This window comes from Pristiophorus japonicus, chromosome 9 (assembly GCF_044704955.1).
Source record: "Pristiophorus japonicus isolate sPriJap1 chromosome 9, sPriJap1.hap1, whole genome shotgun sequence".
Taxonomy (NCBI): Eukaryota; Metazoa; Chordata; class Chondrichthyes; family Pristiophoridae; genus Pristiophorus; species Pristiophorus japonicus.
This window is the reverse complement of record NC_091985.1, coordinates 87,725,080-87,744,003: the sequence shown is the minus strand read 5'-3', so window position 1 is coordinate 87,744,003 and position 18,924 is coordinate 87,725,080.

Below are 18,924 nucleotides of genomic sequence, written 5' to 3'. Positions count from 1 at the left end.
ATTTTCTCTCTCCCTCCTTTTTTAAAAAGTGGTGTTACATTAGCTATCCTCCAGTTCATAGGAACTGATCCAGAGTCGATAGATATTGGAAAATGAACACCAATGCATCCACTATTTCTAGGGCCACTTCCTTAAGTACTCTGGGATGCAGACTATCAGGCCCCGGGGATTTATCGGCCTTCAATCCCATCAATTTCCCTAACACAATTTCCCACCTAATAAGGATATCCTTCAGTTCCTCCTTCTCCCGAGACCCTCGGTCCCCTTGCACTTCCGGAAGGTTATTTGTGTCTTCCTTCGTGAAGACAGAACCAAAATAGTTGTTCAATTGGTCTGCCATTTCTTTGTTCCCCATTATAAATTCACCTGAATCTGACTGCAAGGGACCTACGTTTGTCTTTACAAATCTTTTTCTCTTCACATATCTATAAAAGCTTTTGCAGTCAGTTTTCATGTTTCCGGCAAGCTTCCTCTTGTACTCTATTTTCCCCTCGTAATTAAACCCTTTGTCCTCCTCTGCTGAATTATAACTTTCTCTCAGTCCTCAGGTTTGCTGCTTTTTCTGGCCAATTTATATGGCCCTTCCTTCGATTTAACACTATCCTTAATGTCCCTGTTAGCCACGGTTGAGCCTCCTTCCCCGTTTCATTTTTACTCCAGACAGGAATGTACAATTGTTGAAGTTCACCCATGTGATCTTTAAATGTTTGCCATTGCCTATCCACCATCAACCCTTTAAATATCATTTGCCAGTCATAATTTAGTACATACACAGGATTGGTAACACAAATATCGTGTGACACAGCGCGATCATGATACCACTGCTGACTTTGATGTCTGTATTCAACATGATCGTTCAAGTCAGGGTGGACAAGAGAGAGCTTGGTCTTGAGACCTCTCTTCATCAATAGTTCAACAGGGGAGACCCAGGTAAACGTGTGGGGTCTTATCCTGTAACTAAGCAATACGCATGACAAGCAAGTCTGCAATGAACCTTGAGTTACACGTTTCATACTCTGCTTGATGGTTTGGACAGCACGCTCTGCTTGACCATTGGATGTGGTTTGAATGGTGCTGCATAAGAACATAAGAACATAAGTACATAAGAATTAGGAACAGGAGTAGGCCATCTAGCCCCTCGAGCCTGCTCCACCATTCAACAAGATCATGGCTGATCTGGCCGTGGACTCAGCTCCACTTACCCGCCCGCTCCCCGTAACCCTTAATTCCCTTATTGGTTAAAACCTCACCTGCTTGGTACCATTGAGTTTCATGAACTCTTGAAACTCCTGACTGTTGAAGGGACCTGCAAAGTCGATGTGGATCCTGGACCATGGTTGAGGTGGCCACGACCACAGACTCAGCGGCGATTCCGCTTGTGCTTTACTTAGCTGCATGCAAGTGTTGCACTGATGCACAGATGATTCCAGATCAGAATCAATTCCAGGCCACCATACATGAGGCCTGGCAATGGCTATCAGCATGACAATACCACGATGAGTGCGATGTAGATCATGTACAAATTTCTCTCTGCTTTTCGTAGGTATAACAACGTGATTGCCCCACAGTAAACTATCTGACTGAATGGAAAGTTCATTTCTGCGACGGTTGTAAGGTTTGGTCTCATCACCCATTTGCGAGGGTATGGCAAAGCAATCACCACTACGGACACAATGTTTCACAACCTATAATATCGGGTCCTGGCTGGTCTAGGTCTTAACTTGTTGAGCCGTGACAGGGGTTCCTTCACTTTCAAAAGCATCCATAACTAACAGTAGGTCTGCAGGTTATGGCGTCTCCACCTCCGGTTTGGGCAATGGCAGACAGCTCAGTGCATCGGCACAATTCTCGGTGCCAGGTCTATGGTGAATGACATAATCTTAGACAGATAATATCAGCACCCACCTCTGGATGCGGGACAGTGCATTGCTATTGATACCTTTGTTTTCCGAAAACATTGAAATGAGTGGCTTGTGATCTGTTTCCAGTTCAAACCGAAGACCAAACATGTACTGATGCATCTTTTTAACCCCATACACACAGGCTAATGCTTTTTTTTCTACCATGCTGTAGGCTCTTTCCGCCTTTGACAAACTTTTAGAAGCCTATGCAACAGGTTGTAGTTTACCTGACTCATTAGCTTGTTGGAGCACGCAACCAACAATGACGAAGCGTCACAGGCCAATACTAGACGCGTATTCAGCACTTTAACTTTCAGTGCCAGAGAGGTTGTTTAGCAGAAATTAAAAAACGTATGACAGCGTTAAATATCCACTTACACGAGAATGGACAAGCTGTAAGTTTTTCGGCGAGTTTACTGGATTTGTAGTGGATAAGTACAGCAACTTCATGCTGTCCCATGTGTTTCAAAGCCAAGTCTTTCTGTGAGATACTGGTGTAGTAGCTCCTGGAGAAGCAGGTCAACTCAAAAAGAAAGTTCCTGATTTCTGCGTTTAACTGTGTGTGTGTGGATGCCGGAAGTTACTGCCAAATTTATTCTTTAATAACGGTGAGCACTGATGGCCTCATCATTATTTTTACTGTAAAAATTCGGCCCATTAATTTAATTTTCATCAGTGGCCTCCAGCGGTTCCTTGAAGTCCGCTATAGACACACAAAAACTGTGCACAGCAGGTGCAATGCATGTTTTAGGTGCGTGCTCTGGACACATGGAAGGCATCAGCTGCCAATTTGGCATTTTTCAGGTGAAACAAGTCCCCACAACTCTAATTTTATGCACGACGGGGACAAATGTCTCATCCTAAGTATCAACTTGTTCATATTTGAGGACAAAAATCAACATCACACCTTGTTACCCACTCACCTGCACCTGAAGCCATTGCTCCAGTACTGCAAAACTCTACTCACTGCTGTGGGAACAAATTCCCGATCTTGAAAAATTCTTGTCAGATCATCAATTCTAATGTGACAGAGATTCCATCCCCAAAGGCATCAACTTCAGCTATTGCCAAAGAGAGAATCAGTAAAGAACATTGCCTTGATGAAATGGCAAGGGGGTGTAATTGGGGATGAGTGGCAGAGTACATTGGTGCCCAGTATATATTGGGATGGGGAGGTGGTGAAGAATATCAATGTAAATAAAGAGGAGAATTGTGCTAATGTGAATGGAAAAAAGTGAAAGATAATTGCCTCTAGGATTATGGGTGGAAAAAAGAGAAGAATGCTGTCATGTTGCTGTGACAACCTGATAAGTGATTTTAAAATAATTTAACAACAGAGAGTATTCATAAGTATCAATCAATAGCCTGCAATTTCTCCACAAGAAATGAGAAGTCCCACAATCTTTCTACAATACAAGTGATAGAATTATTGGTTAAACAATACAAAGCTCGGTGGGAAAGTAAGCTGTGAAGAGGATACAAAGGGGGAGAAATTCGGGAGCGACCTGTTTGGGGTGCTAACTATTAAAAATAGAAAAAATTAGTGCCAGGCGCCAATCTTTTTTTACTTTTTAAAAATTCAGGGGTAGCACTCCAGGAAGGAAGTGGAGCGTCTGAGTTAGTACTCCACTTCCTTCCTGGAGTGAAATCGGAAACAGGCGGGGCGGTAAGTGGAGCAGCACTGCACACTGGCCGTGCAGCGCTACCACATTGAAAGGCTCCTTCCTTCCCTTAAAGGGAAGGGCCATGGATGCAGCTTCTGCAAAAAAAACTTACCTTCTCCCCAACAGCAGCCGTGTTCCCGCCCGATCAACCTGATGCATTGAGGCAGAGTGCCGGGCTGATCGATTGCGGACAAAGGAGACCAGCCAAAAACATGCAAGAGAGAAGATACATTTTTTGGTACTTACCTCGACCACCTCGCCTTTATCAGAATATAAGAACATAAGAGATAGGAACAGGAGTAGGCCATACGGCCCCTCGAGCCTGCTACACCATTCAATAAGATCATGGCTGATCTGATCATGGACACAGCTCCACTTCCCTGCCCGCTCCCCATAACCCCTTACCCCTTTTCATTTAAGAAACTGTCTATTTCTGTCTTAAATTTATTCAATGTCCCAGCTTCCACAGCTCTCTGAGGCACCGAATTCCACAGATTTACAACCCTCTGAGAGAAGAAATTTCTCCTCATCTCTGTTTTAAATGGGCGGCCCCTTATTCTAAGATCATGCCCTCTAGTTCAAGTCTCCCCCATCAGAGGAAACATCCTCTCTGCATCCACCCTGTCAAGCCCCCTCATAACCTTATACGTTTCGATAAGCTCACCTCTCATTATTCTGAATTCCAATGAGTAGAGACCCAACCTACTCAACTTTTCCTCATAAGTCAACCCCCTCATCTCCGGAATTAACCTAGTGAACCTTCTCTGAACTGCCTTCAAAGCAAGTATATTCTTTCGTAAATATGGAAACCAAAACTGCACGCAGTATTCCAGGTGTGGCCTCACCAATACCTTATATAGCTGTAGCAAGACTTCCCTGCTTTTATACTCCATTCCCTTTGCAATAAAGGCCAAGATTCCATTCCTGATCACTTGCTGTACCTGCATACTATCCTTTTGTGTTTCATGCACAAGGACCCCCAGGTCCCGCTGTACTGCGGCACTTTGCAATCTTTCTCCATTTAAATAATAACTTGCTCTTTGATTTTTTTTCTGCCAAAGTGCATGACCTCACACTTTCCAACATTATACTCCATCTGCTAAATTTTTGCCCACTCACTTAGCCTGTCTTGGTCCTTTTGCAGATTTTTTGTGTCCTCCTCACACATTGCTTTTCCTCCCATCTTTGTATCATCAGCAAACTTGGCTACGTTACACTCAGTCCCTTCTTCCAAGTCATTAATATAGATTGTAAATAGTTAGGTCCCAGCACTGATTCCTGCGGCACCCCACTAGTTATTGGTTGCCAACCAGAGAATGAACCATTTATCCCGACTCTCTGTTTTCTGTTAGTTAGCCAATCCTCCATCCATGCTAATATACCCCCAACCCCTATCACCCCAAAGCACTGGCCTCCCAATGGGCGCCTCCTGCAGCTGCCAATGTTTTCACCCGACGAAGCTGCAGAGGGTGGAACGCAAGGTTAGGTCTGGGGTGTTACTGGGGTGATGCGTATGGCAATGATGCCACGATATCCGGGTGAAGGCAATTGGGGCGCAACGCTGTACTGCCACTGCAAGCATCCCGCCGAATATGGCGGGAGTTGATGTTATCGCCACGCCTGGTTGGAACCCGGCTAGTGCCCCGTTATTTTCCCCCAGGAGGCGATAACAGGAGGCACTATGGGGACCAACTTCTTGGCCAAAAAGTCTGCAAAGGGATGTAGACAGGTTAAGTGAGTGGGCAATAAGGTGGAAGATGGAGTATAATGTGGAGAAATGTGAGGTTATTCTATTATTCGGCAGAATAGAAAAACAGAACATTTTATAAATGGTGAGATTTAAATGTTTTAAATGTTGGTGTTCAGAGAGATTTAGCTATCACTGTACAGGAAACACAGAGGGCTAGAATTTTCATTGGCTTGCTTCCCAGTTTCTGGGCAGTATTGGCCATTGTGGGCGATAACCAGGTGAGCGAGAAATTCCCTACCTGAGGCACGCTGGCGGTTTCGAGGTACTGCTGGGGAGCGGACTATCGGCGCGCACCGTCCTCAGATCACCCTGGCGTGATATTTGGCTGAGCGGTGACCCGTAGGTGAGTATGAAAAAAAACTGCCCACGAGGATCAGCGGAGGCGGACGGTCGGTGAGTAGCTCTGCAAGAAAAAGGTTAGCAATTGCTTATTTACTCATTATTTTAAAATTCTGTTGTGGTAATTTAGGTTAAAAGTGTCGAGAATGTTTTTATGATTTTTTTTTGTTCTGTTTTTTAAAATAATATTTTTAGTGTTTTGCTGCTGCTAGGCCCAACCCACAGTTTCGGAGTAAATTTTTAGTGATTTTTTAATTTATCGCCCATTTTCTTTAAGAAGCACCCAATTGACCCTAAATTCCACTTTTTCACCCAGAATGAGGGTGCAACGCCCATTTTCTTTGCTGGGTGGATTTTTTTTCTTTTTTTGAGGGAAGTTTTTGCCGGCGATAATCTTGGGAATCTTTTGGGTGGCAATTGTGCACTGGTGGGTTGTTAGAAAATTCTAGCCCTCTTGAAAGCTAGCATGCAGATACAGCAAGCAATTAGGAAGACAAATGGCATGTTGACCTTTATTGCAAGGGGGTTGGAATACAAGAGTAAGGAAGTCTTATTTACAATTGAACAGGGCTTTGGTGATTGGAGTACTGTACACAGTCTCCTTAGCTGAGGAAGGACATGCTTGCCTTAGAGGCGGTGCAACGAGGGCTCACTAGATTGATCCCTGGGATGAGAGGGTTGTCCTCGTGGAGAGATTGAGTAGATTGGGACTATACTATCTGGAGCTTAGAAGAATGAGAGGTGATCTAATTGAAACATATAAGATACTGAGGGGGATTGACAGGGCCGATGCTGAGAGGTTGTTACCCCTAGCTGCAGTGTCTAAATCTAGGGGGCATAGTCTCAGGATAAGGGGTTGGCTATTTAAGACTGAGATGAGGAAGAATTTGTTCACTCAGTGGATTGGGAATGGTTGGAATTCTCTACCTTAAATGGCTGTGGATTCTGAGTCATTGAATATAGACAAGGTTGAGATAAATACATTTTTGGACTCCAGGGGAATCAAGGGATATTGGGATCGGGCAGGATAGTGAAGATCAACCATAATCTTATTGAATGGTGGAGAAGGCTCGAGGGGCCATATGACCTACTCCTGTCCCTAATTTTTACGTTCTTATGTTCTTGGACCTGCATCTTAAATTGGGACAAGCCCATGTTACACTACATTCCAGTGCAGCTACAGGTTAAATTATCATTTCAGTGCATGAAAAATGAACAAAGAATTATGGCAGTCATGCATTAAATTTCTCATATGTGCTTCTGGCACAGTATGCTTTTTTGGGGCTGTTGTCCAACTTTCTGAGTTGGCATGTATGCTGTTTACAGAACAATTGGATCATCAGAGAATTTGAGAAAGGTTCTCCCATGGATTATAAGTTGCTAGTCGGATCCAAGGCCTCCCACTGAACATTGAAATATGTTACAGCTTTCATGCAATGAAGAATTCATTAGTTGCAGTCATTTCCCTGCACCAATCATTATGACTGCAGATTTTACCAGCTTATCTTTCAAGCTGGATACTGATATTTGTGTGGGGCTTGAAACAACGGCAGTGAGTTATGGCCGGATTTTCGAGAGGTTTGTGACTGGGTTTCCGCCAGGATTTGACCCTTCGCGGCGAAAACCCAGTCGCAAAGCCCGGGCGGGATCCTCGGGTACCTGTTTGCGGCGGCGCTTCCAAGTGCCGCCGGGTAGAGCTGCGCCAACGTGCAACAACGCCGATTGCGTTTGCATTTGCGATCGACTTTCGGCACTCTCCCGTCACTTATGCCGCAGCCAGAATAGAGACAGGTCAAATCTGTCGGTGCAGCCCTGCCAGCAGCGGTAAGTACGAAAACCTGCAAAAAAAGGTAAGTTAAAGTTTTTATTTTTTAATTTTTTTGCAGCGATTAGATAGCTAAGGGTCTTGTGCAAGATTTTGGAATGTTTTAGGGAATTTATTTTTCCCCCTCCCAAGGCCTCTCTCGCAGCGCAAATCACCCCAGACTAAAGTTGCCGAAACTCACATTTTGCACCGCAAATGCTTGTGCAACGCTTCCCTTATCGAGAAGTAAAGGCCGAAAGTTCGGCCTAAAAATGGTAGCGCAGCAAAAACTGTAAGTTTCACATATCGCTACCATTTTTGCTGAAAAACCGCAAAAGCCAAAAATCTGGCCCCATGTGAAATTGTTTTATTTCTTTTCAGTTTGGAAAGAAGGAGAAGAAGGATAAACTATTGCAAAGCAGTGGGCGTGAGGAAATGTATTCATTCCTCCAAAAACATGCACTACCAGTAAACAGAATATTTTGTGCAATCCTTATTAGAATTATTTTATAAATCTTCCCGTTCTCTCAGTTAGAACATTTTCACACTGAAAAGCAGAGCAGTAGGCAGAAGAAAATGCTTTAAAAATCTTACCACTTACTGGCTGCCTGAGGGCCAGCCGGCTCAATTTTTGCGCAGGCCTTGAAATGGCCAGCCAGTGCACCGACCCAAAGGAAGGATCCTTGCTTAAACATTATTGGAGTCCGATGTGTAGGATGCAAAAGTTATTTTCAGGTACCAATGAGAAGATCCGCCCAATGGTACCGGACGTAGAGTGCACTAGCCACTGGTCCTTAAAGGACCGCTCCAGGGACAGCTCCGTAAACAGGCCAAAAACCTTGATGCCACTCAGGCTTGTGGTGCCAGCTGGAGCATGAATGCACTTGCAGCTCGCTGAACAAATTCAAAAGAGCTCCCACCATGTACATGGCTCAGGCCTCTCACCATTGGGTGGACGGTGTGATCACTCTATCCACTGATCGCCTGATCATAGAATCATAGAAAATTATGACACAGAAGGAGGCCTTTCGGCCCACCATGTCCATGCCGGTCCAAAAAGAGTTACCCAGTCTAATCCCACCTTCCAGCACTAGATCCGTAGCCCTGTAGATTATGGCTCTTTAAATGCACATCCAAGTACCTTTTAAATGTGATGAGGGTTTCTGCCTCTGCCACCCTTTCAGGGAGTGAGTTCCAGACCCCCACCACCCTCTGGGTGAAGAAATGTTTCCCCATTCCCCCTCTAATCCTTCTACCAACTACTTTAAATCTGTGCCCCCTAGTTATTGACCCCTCTGCTAAAGGAAATAGGTCCTTTCTATCCAATCTAGCTAGGCCCCTCATAATTTTATGCACCTCAATTAAATCTCCTCGCAGTCTCGTCTGTTCCGAGGAAAACAACCCCAGCCAATCTAATCTTTCCTCATAGCTAAATTGTTCCAGTCCTGGCAACATCCTCATAATGATGTGCAATATAATTGAAAATTGGCCTCCACATATTTGTTGAGATGTGTAAATCCTATTATGTGAATTTGGAATATGTTCGAGGCAATAGTATAATGAAGCATTGTGCAGTTTGGCTGGCATAGCAAATATGTTAATTAAAAAAAACTGACTGCTGTGGTACCTAAGCACAACATTAATTGAGTCTCTTCCTTCACAGTGCATTGTGAATGAGATGCATTGTGACACTTGGAGGGGGCAGAGAAAGCGAAAATATATTATCATGCAAATAAATTAGTGCTGCAAGGCAAACATCCTAAAATGTGAAAGAAAGAGGACTAAAAGATTTAAATATAGTTTATTTTTCTCATGAGAAATGCTCTTGTAGCTAACTCATTGAACAAGATCCACATTCAACATATTCGTTACAAATATCCTGTTAACTTTATTTAAAGTGGAATAAGAATTTATTTCTCAGCATAGAGCAAGAAAATAATCTGTGCCTTGAATTTCTGGAGAAATTCTCCCAATCTCCTGCCACAATATCAGTGAGAGACCGTTGGAAACCTCAGAGACACAGTTGAAAATGGCTGTTGATAATGTTTCTCTGTTGATCTCCCACCGAGGTTGCAGCAGGAATTTGGGAGAACCTGCACAGAAATTCAGGGCTCATATCATTAACAGCATTGCATCCAGCACACCTCCATCATCAAAGCGCCCATATGTGTATAGTGTATGTCACGTTATCGATCACACTTGATGCGCAGCCCTGATTTTCATTGCTCCACTATTGGTGGTTCTGCCTTCAGCTGCCTGGGCCTTAAGCTCGATAATACCCCACCTAAACCTCTCTGCCTCTCTACCTCTCCCTTCCTCTTTAAGACACTCATTATAACCTATCTCTTTGATATTTGTCCTAATATCATGTTGTGTGGTTTGGTGTCAAATTTTGTTTGATAACGGTTCGGTTATCACCTTGGAATGTTTTGCTGTGTTAAAGGTGCTATATAAATGTAAGTTATTGTTGTTAGATTGGTTTAAATATAATATCCATAGAAAAAGTAACAAATCACAATAAAACATTGTTACCTTGATTCTCATTGAAAAATATACGGTTCTGAAGGGGATTGACAAGATAAATGCTGAGAGGTTGTTTCCCCTGGCTGGAGAGTCGAGAACGAGGGAGTATAGTCTCAGGTCAACTGTTGGCCATTTAGGACTGAGATGAGGAGAAATTTCTTCACTCAGAGGGTTGTGAACCTTTGGAATTCTCTACTTCAGAGGGCTGTGGCTAGCATTGGAACCGGTTCTGGGGGAGGTGGGACCAGTATAAACCGGACAGTCTGCACCTGAGCAGGACCGGAACCAATGTCCGAGGGGGAGTGTTTGCTTGTGCTGTTGGAGAGGGGTTAAACTAATATGGCAGGGGGATGGGAATCTAAGCAGGGAGACAGAGGGACGTAGAATGGGGGCAGAAGCAAAAGATAGAAAGAAGAAAAGTAAAAGTGGAGGGCAGAGAAACCCAAAGCAAAAATCAAGAAGAGCCACATTACAGCAAAATTCCAAAAGGGCAAGTGTGTTAAAAAGACAAGCCTGAAGGCGCTGTGCCTCAATGCGAGGAGTATTCGTAATAAAGTGGACGAATTAACTGCACAGGCAGCAATTAATGAATTTGACATAATTGGCATCACGGCGACATGGCTCCAGGGTGACCAAGGCTGGGAACTCTACATCCAGGGGTATTCAACATTCAGGAAGGATAGACAGAAAGGAAAAGATGGTGGGGTAGCATTGCTGGTTAAAGAGGAAATTAGCACAACAGTAAGGAAGGACATTAGCTTGGATGATGTGGAATCCGTATGGGTGGAGCTGCGGAATACCAAAGGGCAGAAAATGCTAGTGGGAGTTGTGTACAGACCACCAAACAGTAGTAATGAGATTGGGGATGGCATCAAACAAGAAATTAGGGACGCGTGCAATAAAGGTACAGCAGTTATCATGGGCGAACTTAATCTACCTACAGATTGGGCTAACCAAACTGGTAGTAATACGGTGGAGGAGGATTTCCTGGAGTGTATTGGGGATGGTTTTCAAGACCAATATGTAGAGGAACCAACTAGAGGGCTGGCCATCCTAGACTGGGTGATGTGTAATGAGGAAGGACTAATTAGCAATCTTGTCATGCGAGGCCCATTGGGGAAGAGTGACCATAATATGGTAGAATTCTTTATTAAGATGAAGAGTGACACAATTCATTCAGAGATTAGGGTCCTGAACTTAAGGAAAGGTAACTTTGATGGTGTGAGGCTAGATTAGACTGGCAAATGATACTTAAAGGGTTGACGGTGAATAGGCAGTGGCAAACATTTAAAGATCACATGGATGAACTTCAAAAATTGTATATCCCTGTCTGGAGTAAAAATAAAATGGGGAAGGTGGCTCAACCGTGGCTAACAAGGGAAATTAAGGATAGTGTTAAATCCAAGAAAGAGGCATATAAATTGGCCAGAAAAAGCAGCAAACCTGAGGACTGGGAGAATTTTGTAATACAGCAGAGGAGGACAAAGGATTTAATTAGGAAGGGGAAAATAGAGTATGAGAGGAAGCTTGCTGAGAACATAAAAACTGACTGCAAAAGCTTCTATAGATATGTGCAGAGAAAAAGATTAGTGAAGACATGTGAAGAGAAAAAGATTAGTGAAGACAAACGTAGGTCCCTTGCAGTCAGAATCAGGTGAATTTATAATGGGGAACAAAGAAATGGCAGACCAATTCAACAAATACTTTGGTTCTGTCTTCATGAAGGAAGACACATATAACCTTCCCGAAATACTAGGGGACCGAGAGTCGAGCGAGAAGGAGGAACTTAAAGATATCCTTATTAGTCAGGAAATTGTGTTAAGGAAATTGATGGGATTGAAGGCCGATAAATTCCCAGGGCATGATAGTCTGCATCCCAGAGTACTTAAGGAAGTGGCCCTAGAAATAATGGATGCATTGGTGATCATTTTCCAACAGTCTATCGACTCTGGATCAGTTCCTATGGACTAGAGGGTAGCTAATGTAACACCACTTTATAAAAAAGGAGGGAGAGAGAAAACGGGTAATTATAGACCGGGTAGCCTGACATCAGTAGTGGGGAAAATGTTGGAATCAATTATTAAAGATGAAATAGCAACGCATTTGGAAAGCAGTGACAGAATCGGTCCAAGTCAGCATGGATTGATGAAAGGGTATTATGCTTGACAAATCTTCTGGAATTTTTTGAGGATGTAACTGGTAGAGTGGACAAGGGAGAACCAGTGGATGTGGTGTATTTGGACATTCAAAAGGCTTTTGACAAGTTCCCACACAAGAGATCGGTGTGCAAAATCAAAGCATATGGTATTGGAGGTAGTGTACTGACGTGGATAGAAAACTGGTTGGCAGACAGGAAGCAGAGAGTCGGGATAAACGGGTCTTTTTCAGAATGGCAAGCAGTGACTAGTGGGTTGCCGCAGGGCTCAGTGCTGGGACCCCAGCTCTTTACAATATACATTAATGATTTAGATGAAGGAATTGAGTGTAATATCTCCAAAGGGGTTTGCAGATGACACTAAACTGGGTGGCGGTGTGAGCTGTGAGGAGGACGCTAAGAAGCTGCAGCGTGACTTGGACAGGTTAGGTGAATGGGCAAACATGTGGCAGATGCAGTATAATGTGGATAAATGTGAGGTTATCCACTTTGGGGGCAAAAACCCGAAGACAGAATATTATCTGAATGACGGCAGATTAGGAAAAGGGGAGGTGCAACGAGACCTGGATGTCATGATTCATCAGTCATTGAAAGTTGGTATGCAGCTACAGCAAGCAATGAAGAAGTCAAATGGTATGTTGGCCTTCATAGCTAGGGGATTTGAGCATAGGAGCAGGGAGGTCTTACTGCAATTGTACAGGGCCTTGGTGAGGCCTCACCTGGAATATTGTGTTCAGTTTTGGTCTCCTAATCTGAGGAAGGACATTCTTGCTATTGAGGGAGTGCAGCGAAGGTTCACCAGACTGATTCCCAGGATGGCTGGACTGACATATGGGGAGAGATTGGATCAACTGGGCTTTTATACACTGGAGTTTAGAAGGATGAGAGTGGATCTCATAGAAACGTATAAGTTTCTGATGGGACTGGACAGGTTAGATGTGAGAAGAATGTTCCCGATGTTGGGGAAGTCCAGAACCAGGGGACACAGTCTTAGGATAAGGGGTAGGCCATTTTGGACTGAGTTAAGGAGAAACTTCTTCACTCAGAGAGTTGTTGAGGCCAGTTCATTGGATATATTCAAGGGGGAGTTAGATATGGCCCTTACGACTAAAGGGATCAAGGGGTATGGAGAGAAAGCAGGAAAGGTGTACTAAGGGAATGATCAGCCATGATCTTATCGAATGGTAGTGCAGGCTCGAAGGCCCGAATGGCCTCCTTCTGCACCTATTTTCTATGTTTCTATGTTTCTATGTGTCTCAGTCGTTGAGGCTGAGATAGATAGATATTTGAACATGTGAGTAACACCAAGAGAAATCCACAAATAATATGCAAAGTTATGTTTTAAGATGTACTAGAAATGTATTCACTGATCCTCAGCTTCAAGTGGGCCCTCAAATTCAGCATGGGTTGGAGAATTAGTGCTACAGTGTTGCACTTACACTCTGCCTACACTCCCTTCGAGTGCAGCTCCCTAATGCAAGTGCAGGGTTGTTGTATTTACCTTGTGCTCCAAGTCTACAAAATCTACTGAAAAGTTCAGAAAAAAATCATGAAAAAAGATACAGTAGATTTTAAAATTTATAAAGTTTTTAATTACAGAACGTATCTCAACAATGGGTCAGTATTTGCTGGAGATGGGCATCTCGCAGAGTGCCCAGTTAGTTAGACTTTTTTCTGCACCCTCTGCTCAAAAAACCTTTTTCCCCACAGAGTTACTGAAAGTGCGAGCTGAAAACAGTGTGGCGAGGGCAACAGGGCACCTTGGTGAATGAGGGAACCAACAGTCTATTTGCTTAACCAATGAGATTAAAGGATTGAAAATAAACAAAGGAAGGACTGAGAAGGAGGGTGAATTAGAGTGGATGAATTCAATGTCAAATCAGGTACAGAAAGAAAAATAAAGAGAGGGAAAGAAAGATTGAATTAAGTGAGAGAGAGAAAAAAAACAGAAAGGAAAAATAAGGAGAAACAATTTAAAATGTTTTAAAATTTGGCATCTCCAACAATAATTCACTATGTGAAGAAATGAGACTTTTAATTGTTCACTTTCTGGGCCAGAGATGTTGATTGGTAGTCATTAATAATCATCACATTTTTAAAAGGGGGCTTATGCTATTAATGACTAGACTTAAATTTCTGTGGCGAGAGTAATGGGCAGTTAATGTGCAAATCGAGCAACTTCATGAATTCAGGTGGAATTTAAGGGCGAGATGTCATTTGTGCAAAGCTAACGGCGGAGTGGTACAAATTGCCCAGTAACTTGTGGTGATTTACAATTAACGGGGTATCTGTTCCTTGTCACAATCTGGTGGCCAATTTGCACATTAAAAATAGAATTCCAGACCAATAATTTCCACTGTAATGTCTTAAAGCTAGCTGCATAAAGTTCTTCCTTTTGAATTTCAATTTCTGCACATGTGTAGAGAGAGAGAGAAAGAGAAAGAGATCGAGATATAAAGAGAGAGCGAGAGAAAGAGAGATGTCGATAGATAGATTTAATTTGACACTGGATTTTTGTGGAGTTTCTCCTAATCTCCAACTGTACTGACATAAATCGGACATTTATGTTGAATTTGGGATAAGTCTAAATTGGGTCAAAGTTTGGTTGGGAAGAAAGTTTGGATCTAGACCCAAATCAGTCAAAATTCAATTTAAAAAGCCTTTCAATTAAAACAAAACTGGCTTCTATCCACAGAGTGGGTTCGTCGGAAACATTAATCATACACATTAGTCGGCAGTTTCCGGTGGGGAATCTAGGAAAGATGCCAAATTGAAATGAAACACTTCTTCAGAAGCACGAAAGGAAAAGTAAAGACAAGTCATCCCACAGTGTTTCTGCACACCTCCTCATGGTTGGCTCAAGCCAGCACTGGCAAAGGTTTGAGAGCAGGTTGCTTGCTTTTTTCTCTTTGCCAGGGGACTCTGCATGGTACAGAAGTGTGGATGGGAAATCAAAAATATACAAAATTAAATGAAAAATATATAACAGGAGAAAATTGTGCTGCATGGTATAATTATACAACATGTGTGGATCAGATTCCTATGTTCACTCTGTCAATGCCAATGTTAATCTAATGGGCCAAAAATTGCGGTGGAAGGCTTCCCGCGGGCGGATGCCTCCGACCAATTTTTTTTAACAAAAGTACCTGCTAGTCCTGGAGGAATGAACATTTGCGCTCCAAGGCCTAGATGTGCAGACCAGTGCAGTGGCCCACGCATCCCAGGAGCATGGTGTATTTGGACTTCCAGAAGGCATTTGACAAGGTGCCACATAAAAGGTTACTGCACAAGATAAACGTTCATGGGTTTGGGGGTAATATATTAGCATGGATAGAGGATTGGCTAACTAACAGAAAACAGAGAGTCGGGATAAATGGTTCAGTCTCTGGTTGGCAACCAGTAACAAGTGAGATGCCGCAGGGATCAGTGCTGAGACCCCAACTATTTACAATCTATATTAATGACTTGGAAGAAGGGACTGAGTGTAACGAAGCCAAGTTTGCTGATGATACAAAGATGGGAGGAAAAGCAATGTGTGAGGAGGACACAAAAAATCTGCAAAAGGACCTAGACATGCTAAGTGAGTGGGCAAAGATTTAGCAGATGGAGTATAATGTTGGAAAGTGTGAGGTCATGCACTTTGGCAGAAAAAAAATCAAAGAGCAAGTTATTATTTAAATGGAGAAAGATTGCAAAGTGCTGCAGTACAGGGTGACCTGGGGGTCCTTGTGCATGAAACACAAAAGGTTACTATGCAGGTACAGCAAGTGATCAGGAAGGCCAATGGAATTTTGGCCTTTATTGCAAAGGGGATGGAGTATAAAAGCAGGGAAGTCTTGCTACAGTTGTACAGGATATTGGTGAGGCCACACCTGGAGTACTGCGTGCAGTTTTGGTTTCCATATTTACGAAAGGATATACTTGCTTTGAGGGCAGTTCAGAGAAGGTTCACGAGGTTGATTCCGGAGTTGAGGGGGTTGACTTATGAGGAAAGGTTGAGTAGGTTGGGCCTCTACTCATTGGAATTCAGAAGAATGAGAGATGATCTTATTGAAATGTATAAAATTATGAGGGGGCTTGACAACATGGATGCAGAGAGGATGTTTCCACTGATAGGGGGGACTAGAACTAGAGGGCATAATCTTAGAATAAGGGGCCGCCCATTTAAAACTGAGATGAGGAGAAATTTCTTCTCTCAGACGATTGTAAATCTGTGGAATTCGCTGCCTCAGAGAGCTGTGGAAGCTGGGACATTGAATAAATTTAAGACTGAAATAGACAGTTTCTTAAACGTTAAGGGGATAAGGGGTTATGGGGACCGCGCAGGGAAGAGGACCTGAGTCCATGATCGGATCAGCCATGATCTTATTGAATGGTGGAGCAGGCTCGAGGGGCTGTATGGCCTACTCCTGCATCCTGGGATCATGTGGGCCTGGACCACCAATCACAATGTCGTATTCTCATTCATAGTAATGGGAACTCCGAGCTGCCATTACTATCAATGAGAATACCCCTGTCGGAGTAAAAAGAAAACTTCTCTTCCTCAAGGTTGACTCTGTGATATAAGTAATCGACACCCGCCCATCCGTATAGCAACTTCAGAATCACTCAGATGAAAACTCGGTTAACCGATTTTTATTCCAGCATGCAGGGGAAGGGTTCCGATGAATACTTCTCAGAACAAAGGTTTTCAATTACAGTTATACATTTTTCGAGGTGTGTGACCCTCCTACAAAACCATCAACTGGTCTACTGCTCAGACTGGCTCGAAGTGGTTCTCCCCCACCTGTCCATCTGCCATCACATGTCACCCTTCTGGAATGTGTTATTCAGTGGTGTCAACTTTGCCTCAGTTCTTCATGACGTGTAAAGTAACCTTGTTTCCCAGGGTTTGCTATCTTTCCAGACTGTTGACTCTCCACTGCCCTTGGTGGATGTGTTATTCAGTACTGAGTGTATGTTTTCATCTTCTATCAGTCTGTGCTAAGGGTCAATGCATTGTTGGTTAGTTATGATTCCTCAGAACCTCCTAATACTGATAAGCCCTACAATTCAGTTTGGGTATCGGTTTTCCTCCCCTTACAATCGCCTCTAATGGGCCTTGGCTATATGCCCAAGATAGGCCATTTCCCAATTAATTCCTCATGGGTGAGCTTCCAGGGTTGTCCTTTCGCTTGGGTAGTGCTACTTCTCGAACTGCAGGACCCACCTGTTGGCTTTCCCATCAAGATTATACTAGATAAGTCCTTTCTGCCGGACTGTCTATGTTCCCTTTATTCAATGTGTTGGTAAATGAGACTTCAGCCTTTGACAGATCTCCTTCCCAAAGTCAGCTTCAGTCTATGTCCTGAGCTCGCCAGCAGAAACCTTCTCCATAACCTTGTCTCTTTAGGACACTGCACATGAAGACTTCTAGTGGTCATGCATTAAGCTCCTTCATGGAAATCTTTTAACTATAGTTCGGTCTATGGCCTGCCTCTTATGTCAGTTACACCTTTTACAGGCTAATACAAGCAAGATGACCAATATGTTCCCTTGCACTACAACCAGTACATTTGACACTATCTGTATTCACGGATGCACTTGCACATTGAATCCAGCATTCCATTTTCTTAGTGTTCGAATTCTGCCCCGCTTGGGGTATCCTCTGTTTCTTCTATCTTTCCTGATCTTCCCCCACCTGGGGTCTTCTCTATGTTGCTTTGGATATTCTCTTTCAAATGGGCCCAAGTTTCCCCAGGAGATGCTCCTTTTTTTTGGAGCAACTTGATTTTTCTGGACTATCTTTTTAGTTGCAAGTCTGGCCATTTAATTTGCGCCAGTGTAAGTGAGTTAGTTAGGTTTTTTTTTAGTTCAGTTTTTTTTTTAAAAGGGGGCATTCCCACCCATTTACCCCTGTTTTAGGCATTTGGCCAGCAAATAGTTGCTCCAAACTAACTTAGGCCTGCGTATGTTGCCACTTCTGCCCACACAGGAAAACCTTACCTAGAGTTAAGAAATCGGCGCAAGTAACTACATTTAAAGCACCACCAAGCACCAAAGAAAGCACAAAAAGTAATAAGCAATTAATTGACAAATAAAATAGAAGGAACCCTGCACCTAAAGCACCAAGACCAAAGTAATAAGCAATTAATAAATAACAAATAAAAAAATAGAAGGAACCCTGCACCTAAAACACCAAAATCAATCAGTAAATGACTAATAAAAAATAGAAGTCCTACTTTAGGGAACGCAGCGGGCCGCCGATGAGGGAGCCCATTCAGCCAGGGCTAGAGACGGCGTGCTTTGGGCCCTTCCCACACAGCCTGCAGCACGCATTTGCAGAAACGGCCTGCCAGGGGCTACTGCAAATGCGCGTAGACTCCAGCGCGCATGTGCAGAGGTCCCGGCACTGTTTTCAGCGCCGGGACCTGGCTCCGCCCCTAATCCATTGGGCCCCACTGTGCCATGACTGAGGAGAGGCTGGGGAGTGGCCAGCATATGGACGTTTTTTTATCGGCGCGCTTGGAGGCAGACAAAAACAGCGCACCTCGGGTGAGGGCGCCAGTAAAACAGGTTATGGAAACCCTAGCCCATTGTGTTCAATTCACTGTTCCAGTCGAGTTTGTTCCTCAGTCAGTTCAGGTATCGGTTTTCTTTACAGCCCGATGGCCTTCTCGTACCCTTCTCGGATAGTGTCTATCATTGTCCCATTGATGGTTTCCTCTTTCAGTTCAGGGTTTATAACGTATCTATGTGTCTCATCAAGTGGAGTAAAGCAAAAGTCAGTATTCGCGATGGTACATGAG